The sequence below is a fragment of the Arachis hypogaea genome, chromosome 18 (genome assembly GCF_003086295.3).
Source record: "Arachis hypogaea cultivar Tifrunner chromosome 18, arahy.Tifrunner.gnm2.J5K5, whole genome shotgun sequence".
Lineage (NCBI taxonomy): Eukaryota > Viridiplantae > Streptophyta > Magnoliopsida > Fabales > Fabaceae > Arachis > Arachis hypogaea.
In genome coordinates this window covers 77510392-77518484 of record NC_092053.1, presented here as the reverse complement: position 1 = coordinate 77518484, position 8093 = coordinate 77510392, and the positions used below count along the sequence as shown (strand labels likewise).

Genomic DNA, 8093 nt, shown 5'->3' with positions numbered 1-8093 from the left:
CTGTTCATTCGGAGGAAGTGTCCAAGAAGACCCCAATCAACATCTAACAACCTTCTTGAGGATATGTGATACTGTGAAGTCTAATGGTGTTCATCCTGATACCTATAGATTGCTTTTGTTCCCCTTTTCACTCAAGGACAAGGCATCTAAATGGCCGAAGTCTTTCCTGAAGGAGAGTTTAACAACCCGAGAAGATGTTGTGAATAAATTCTTGGCGAGATTCTATCCTCCTCAAAGAATCAACAGGTTGAGAGCTGAGGTACAAATCTTCAGGCAACAAGATGGTGAAACTCTCTATGAAGCATGGGAGAGGTTTAAAGACTTGACAAGGAGGTGCCCGCCAGATATGTTCAATGAATGGGTGCAGTTACACATTTTCTATGAAGGTCTTTCTTATGAATCAAAGAAGGCAGTAGACCACTCATCTGGGGGGTCTCTAAACAAGAAGAAGACCATTGAAGAAGCCATAGAAGTCATTGAGACTGTAGCTGAGAATGACTACTTCTATGCTTCTGAAAGAGGTAACACTAGAGGAGTGATGGAGCTAAACAACGTTGATGCACTGCTGGCTGAAAACAAGATGATCACCAAGCAGCTGGCTGACCTTACCAAGAAGATGGAAAGGAACCAAGTAGCAGCAATCACTACCTCATCAGTAGCTCAAGAAGGAGTGAATGCAGAGGCAGGGGATGATCAGGAACAAGCCAACTACATTGGAAACTCACCTAGGCAGACTCATGATCCATACTCCAAAACTTATAATCCTGGTTGGAGGAACCACCCAAACTTTGGGTGGGAAAATCAACAAGATCAAGGCCAAGATCAGAGACGTTACAACCCCAACAACAATGCAGCTCACCAACATTCCACACAGAGATCATATCAGCACTCACCCAACATCACCTCTTAACATCAATATCAAAACCAAAATGGCCCTTCTCATCCCTCTAATCTCAACTCACCATCATCCAAAGATAGACTCTTAAGGATTGAGACTCTACTTGAATACATATGTAAGAAAATCCAAGATAACAAGGTGTTCAAGGAGGAGGTGCGAGCCAATATCAAAAACCAGGGAGACACCATTAAGAGGCTAGAATTTCAAGTGGAATACCTCTCTGAGAAGATTTCCAAACCTACTGACAGCTTCCCAAGTGACACAGAGAAAAAACCGAGAGGTAAAGAAAAGAAAGTAAGATGGAAAGAATGCAAGATGGTCACTATAAGTGATAGGGGGACTGAGGAAGAGCTGAACAAACCCTTCTAACATTCTGGAGATACTTCAGCAGAGAAGCAGGAAGAGGGTCACCAAGAAACCAAAATTACACAGAAGGAGATGTTGAAACTCTATGCACCTTTTTCCCAAAGACTCAAGGGTGGTGTAGAAAAGAGAATATACTCAAAGTTCTTTGATATGTTTGCATCGCTCCATGTAAACATACCATTTATCAAAGCTCTCTAACAAATGCCCTCATACATTAAGTGCATGAAGGAGTTGCTGACCAGGAAAAGCTCACTCAAAGGAGGGCAAACAATAGTGATGAATAAGGAGTGCAGTACTCTCATTCAACCAGAGTTGCCTACAAAAAGGAAGGATCCAGGGAGTTTCACATCCCCAGTGCCATAGGAGAAACAATGTTTGATAAAGGACTCTGTGACCTGGGAGCAAGCATCAACTTAATGCCTTTATCCATTATGAAGAAGCTGAAGATCAATGAGCTAATGCCCACAGACGTAGTCATCAGGCTGGCTAACAAAACTCAAAAACAAGCAGTAGGAGTGGTTGAAAACGTGTTGGTGAAGGTTGGGAACTACTTCCTTCCCACAGACTTTGTCATATTGGAAATGAAAGAGAGTCACCTTCACCCAATCATATTGGGAAGACCATTCCTAGCTACAGCCAGAGCGCTTATAGATGTGGAGCGAGGAGAGCTAATACTGAGGATACATGATGAACAACTCGCATTCAATGTCTTCAAACCCTCACAAGAAGAAGATCAAGGAAACAAGGAACCAAGGGAAGAGCACGACAAGGCACTGGTGGAAGAAACAAGCATTGAAACACAAATGGTACACCTGGGAATCCCTTTGGTTGGTAAGCAAAACAGTTAGAAGGTGCAACAGCTAAAGGAAATCCAAGAGGAACCAAAACCACCAGAGTCATATGAGACCAGTAACAAAATTTCCTTGGAAAAAGAGGCCACAAAGAGTAGGGTAACATCAAAAGAAACAAAGAAGAAGGCACCAAGGAGATGGAGGAACAAGAAGATCCCTACAGAGGATTTCTCTCCAGGGGATAAAGTGATCTCAGCTTATATCCCAGCTATCCCACCTCATCTCCCTACCATCCCATCTCAGATGCCTAAAATTTTCACCATCAACATAATTTTCTCCTTAGAACATGTGGAGATCCTTAATGAAGCCAATGGAGATAGATTCACTGCGAGGGGGGAAGATTTGAAGCATTACCAACCACCCTGACAAAGGCAGAACGTCAAGCTAGTGACGCTAAAGAAGCGCTTCATGGGAGGCAACCCATGTTTTATATGCTTTTAAAGTAGTTAATAATGCAAGGTTCATGAATTCCAAATCAACTTTGACATATACTTGAATGAATCCTTTTATGCAACATATAGTGAAGAACAATTTTGGTGTTCAAGGCACACTAAGAGAACATGAATGCAATTCATATCATGTTACTCTTAGAACCCTGAACAAATCTTTCTACACCACATGGCTACAAACTAAGTTTGGTGTCACCAATGTTGCATACATAGACAATTAATTAGTCAGTTGGTTTTCATTCATGAATAGCACTTAGTTAGTTAAAACAAAAAAAAATTTAAAAAGTAGTTATTCCATCTTCCTTAAATTTTTTTTGCCACCACTATCCAAAATTTAATAATTACATTCTTTTTTTCTTGTAGGAGAAATGAAAGGAGGAATTGGAAGATGGAATAATTGAAGAAGGAGGGTTCGGCCGCTTAAAAAATGGGGACTATACACATGTCTTCAAGGAGAATGCATTGGGAAATGTTGCCATGCAACATTGGAAGAACAACGCCCTTGGAATTCGAACCAATCCCATCATAAAGTTGATGATCCTTGTGCTCATCCCATACTAAACCCCATCCGTTCATCATAAGCCTACACCATCAATCCACACCTTTCATTTACTCACCACTTTTCTATATAAGTGGTTCCTATTCCGTACCCCCTTCACATTCCAATTCCCATTCTTTGTACTTCTCACTTTCGGAACCCAACACCTCTTACCCCATCAAAGACACTCTCACCCACTCCCTTAATTACACCTTACCCTAACGAGGCCAAATTCCATCAGCTATCCACACCCTTCAACACCTTCACATATCAAAATTCACTCATGGCATCATCGAGCTCCAAAAGGCGAAAGGGAAAGACACCAGTGGAGAGAATTCTTTTTGACGAAGGAAGGTTCAAGACCGCTTTCCATGAGCTTCAATTCGAACGTATCAAGCACAAGAAAGTACTGCCAGAGCTGACATTCCAATCCAACTATGATGAGTGCCCGCAGATTGGAGAGAAGATTGAACAGAGGGGTTGGCAAGAACTCACGAACCCATAGACAAAAATAAATGCAAATCTCATTAAAGAGTTCTATGCCAATGTGGCCAGAGAAGACAATACCAAGGCTCCTACCTTCAAAAGTTATGTGAGAGGAACAGAGGTGGACTTTAGTCCCAATTCTATAATGTGGAATCTTCGTCTAAGATCATAACCCTCTGATAAGCCAAGTTATCAAGCAAGAATAAGTAATGGCCCAGACAATGATGAGCTTGAAGAAATTGTGAATGACATGTGTGTCATAGGATCAGATTGGGAGAGATATTCAGATAAGAGGCCACGGTTCATCAGAAGAGGAGACCTCATCCCGAAAGCCAAGGGATGGTTTGAGCTTGTGAGAAGATCTATCCTCCCAGCCTCAAACAATTCTGAGGTCAACATTGCTCGAGCTACCATGCTACATTGCATTATGAACGGTGGAAACATCAATGTGCATGAAATTATAGCTGAAAGAATCCAAGAGGCAGCCGAAAAGAGTGATCCGAGTGCTCGGCTTTTGTACCCCAGCACCATTGTGAGACTATGTAAGAAGGCCAAGGTGGTCTTCGAAGACCGCAATCCACATTGGGTAAATCCTGGGAGGTTAGTTACGCTCCAGCGTATAACTTATGTGGCACCCGCCCAACAACAAAGAAGGCCTCATATAGGGAAAAGAACATCACAAGAAGGACCTCACCAAGAAGAATCTCATCAAGAAGAATACCAGCAAGAAGAGTACTATGATCCAACCAATATAAATCTGGGCCACATTCAAGGAGCCATTGAGGACTTGGCAAGGAGATATATGGAAGGGCAAGAGCAACAACTACACCTTCAATCCCAGCGGATGGATCGTCAGGAAGAATTACTTGCTAACTGGATGAATCAACAAGGAGAGTGGCAGAAACAACAAATAGAGCAGCAACAGGAACACTACTCTCAGCTCACTCAAGCCATCAATCAAGTGACTGAAAGGCAAGAGTGTCAAGATAAACGCCTTCAAGAACTCAACCAAAGTCAGCTAGCTCAGACGAAGGCATTCAACGAGTTCAGTGTGCTTAATGAAGGATGGCAACTACATAGGGAAGAATTCAACATAAACACTCAAGCCAAGTTGAACTATATGACTGGGCATACGCATAATTTACACTCTGCAATCCCCAAATATGATACAGTTCAAAAGGATCTAACAGAACAAGAGGAAAGGAAGGTGAAACAACAGAAGGAAACATTGAAAAAGAAGATGGAAGATGCTGGCTTCTGGAAAAAGTTGATTGGAAAGAGCAAGGGAAATGGGGGTTCAAGCACTCAAGAAGGACACAAAGCGGACAAACAAGAGGGAGAGCATGGGCAGCCCCGTGAGTAAAAGGTGGTGGAGTTCCCTCTTCGTTTTATCTTTTTCAAATCTAAATAAGGAAAATCATGTATGAAATAGAACATGCTTCCATAGTAGCTTAGGAAGTTTCAATTCTGTCTTTAGCATTTTCAGTTATTAAGTCTATGTGTGCTAGCTCAAGTTACCTGTTTTCATTTTCATCCTACTTACTTGTATGCTTGCCCTTTGAATTTAATGAAAGAAACTAGAGTAGAGTTCATATAGTGAAATAAGTCCTCAAGGTTGGTGGTGGGATAATAGATTAGCTAAGTGGATCACCTATAAGGTATGGGGGCACTTATGTATACTGAAGAACATGCTTGAAGCACATTCTATGAGATTAACCAAATAACAAGATCCTAATAAGAAAAAGAAAAAGAACAATAAGAGTTGAAAAAGAAAGAAAAGTAATAAGAAATAAGGCTAGGCACCAAGGGTTTAAATCTTGAGGGATGTGTCTGTGGTGATCCTGTACCAAGGATCTGCTTGTATGAATAAGTTCTTAGGAGTGCTTCATCACTTGGTAACTTGGGTTAACTAACCTGGGATTATCAACTGAAAATCCACTATCAAGGCAACCTTGCTACAGAACATTTAGTAACCCAAAGAGGTGCTGGACACCAAGACCTCAAGGAAAGAAAATAACAAACCATGTGCCTATGGTGTGTATGTATAGGGGAGAGAGACTTGAGGGAGTAAGTCCTTATGGGTGTTTCAACACCTGGCACCTTGAACCAACTGGTTCGGGAGTGTTGGCTGAAAGCTTATTTTAAAGAGTCGCCCCCTCACAGAGCACTTAGCCTAAGGATGCAATAAACCCTGAAAAAAAAAGGGAGGATCAAAGAATAAGGATCTCATAGGATGCAATCAAGCAAATATTCAAAAGCATGATAAGGACCTGGAAACCAGTAAAGGAATGAACCTAAGTTGCTATGCATGAAACCCCATAAACCAAGAGCTTTACTTCTTTAATAAGAACTTATGTCTCTTGTTCTTTCATCATTCTTATGTTTCAGTACTTGCTTAGGGACAAGCAAGCTTTAAATTTGGTGTTGTGATGCCAGGGCATTTTGGCCAGTTTCACTGACCTTTTCTTTACTGTTTTAGGGTAATTTCATGCATTTTCTTAGTGAATAAGCAAGTTTTGGGTAGATATTCACTTACATCTTAATTCAAGCAAACATTGTGAACTTTACATGATTTTATGAGAATTATGCATGAATTGAATGACAAATTAGATAATGCATGATCTCATGACTTGGAATAGAGCTTTGATGCACTTTAATTGCTTGATTTCAGGACAAAGGAAGCAAGGAAGAACCACATTAGTAGCCACGTTAGTCTAATTAATGTGACCACTAACGTGGAATGGGAGCTAGCTTGCAAGGTTAATAAGAAAAGTGATCGCCAATAACGCCTTCGAAAGCCATTATAGCCCACGTTAGTTGCCACATTAATTACATTAACGTGGAAGCTAACGTGGAGGAGAAAGGAAGCTCCAACGTTAGTGGTAAAAGTGAATATCACTAACGTTGGAAAAAGGGCACACTTGGCCACGTTAAGAGTCACGTTAATTACATTAACGTGAACTCTAACGTGGAAGGAACAAGGAATTGCCAACGTTAGTGACACTCACCTTTGTCACTAACGTTGGATTAAGCCACTATTGCCCACGTTAGTTGCCACGTTAATTACATTAACGAGGAAGCTAATGTGGAGGAAGAATTGATGGACCAACGTTAGTGACACTCACCTTTGTCACTAACGTTGGGAATGGCATTCACCGCCATGTTAGAGGCTACGTTAATCTAATTAACGTAAACTCTAACGTCGGAAGGAGGGGCGTTTGGAGCATTAGTGACAAAGGTAAGTGTCACTAATGCTCTCGAAAGAAAGGCAAGACCACGTTAATGGTCACGTTAGTTATACTAACGTGAACTCTAACGTGGGAAAAAAGGGCAGTAAGAAACGTTATTGGAAAAGGTGAATGCCAATAACGTTTGCGAAGGACCAAGAGGCAACGTTAGCGGTCACGTTAGTGCCACTAACGTTGAAGTTAACGTGGACCATTTTTGGCTTCAAACGTTAGTGAAAAAGGTGATCATCACTAACGTTCTCGAACCCACATTTTCACTTAACGTTAACGCCACTAACATCCTAACTAACGTCCATGCCTAACTCACACTTTTTCTGCAAGCAAAGCTGGGCCAACTGAAGAGTGTAACTGCTTCAACTAGTAGATCCAATGGCCCATATCCAAGACTTGAAGAGCCAACTAGAAGATCAGAAGAGTAGTATATATAGGAGTAGTTTTGAACTAGATAAGGAGCTTTTGGCATTTTGGAGAATTATACTCTGTATATTTACTTTCTCTGCAACTTCTAGTTTGGGTTTCAAAATGTACTTTTCATTTACGTTTTCCATTCCCAAAGCTATGAACAACTAAACCCCTTTCATTGGGTTAGGGAGCTCTGTTGTAATTTGATGGATCAATAATAGTTTTCATTATTCTTCTTCTTTCTTTTCTCTTGATTTTACTAGAAAGCTTTCAATCTTCATCCTATTGGGTAGTTGTCTTGGAAAAGAAGCTATTCATACTTGGATCTCTTCGGACCTTGGAAGAGGAATGAAGAGATCATGCTAGAAATGCTTTCTCATGTTGGACCAAATTGGGGTTTGGATGGATATGGTGACATATAATCCTACCAACACTTTGATTTGGGAATACATGTGGTATAATCAGTGACCATACTTCATCTCTTATCATGAGCAATTAGACAAAGGAATTGGCTATTGATCAAGATTTGAGAGATTGGGTTGCCAAGGAATTGGAATCCAATCACTTAAGATTGCCAAGGAGATCAATGAATGCATTGATTGAGGAAGAGATGAGAATGAACTTGATCCGGAGAATACAACATCTCCCGAGCCTAATGAATTCCCCATTTCTGATCTTACCCATTCTCTTTACTTTCTGCCATTTACTTTTATGTTTATTTCCCTAAATCCCCATTTAAGATTCTGCAATTTACTTTCCGTCATTTACATTTTGCTCTTTATCTCCAGCATTTATACTTTCTGTTATTTACTTTTCCGACATTTATATTTCTGTAAATATCAACTCAATTTCTGC

General features: G+C 40.7%; 1 non-coding gene across 1 annotated transcript; it reads right to left on the bottom strand.

Moving 5' to 3' along the window:
• Window positions 1-244: 244 nt before the first annotated feature.
• On the bottom strand, window positions 245-351 carry LOC112774327 (small nucleolar RNA R71). Its single transcript, XR_003188821.1, has one exon. It is a non-coding gene; the product is annotated as a small nucleolar RNA R71 (small nucleolar RNA).
• Between the last annotated feature and the right edge of the window lie 7742 nt (window positions 352-8093).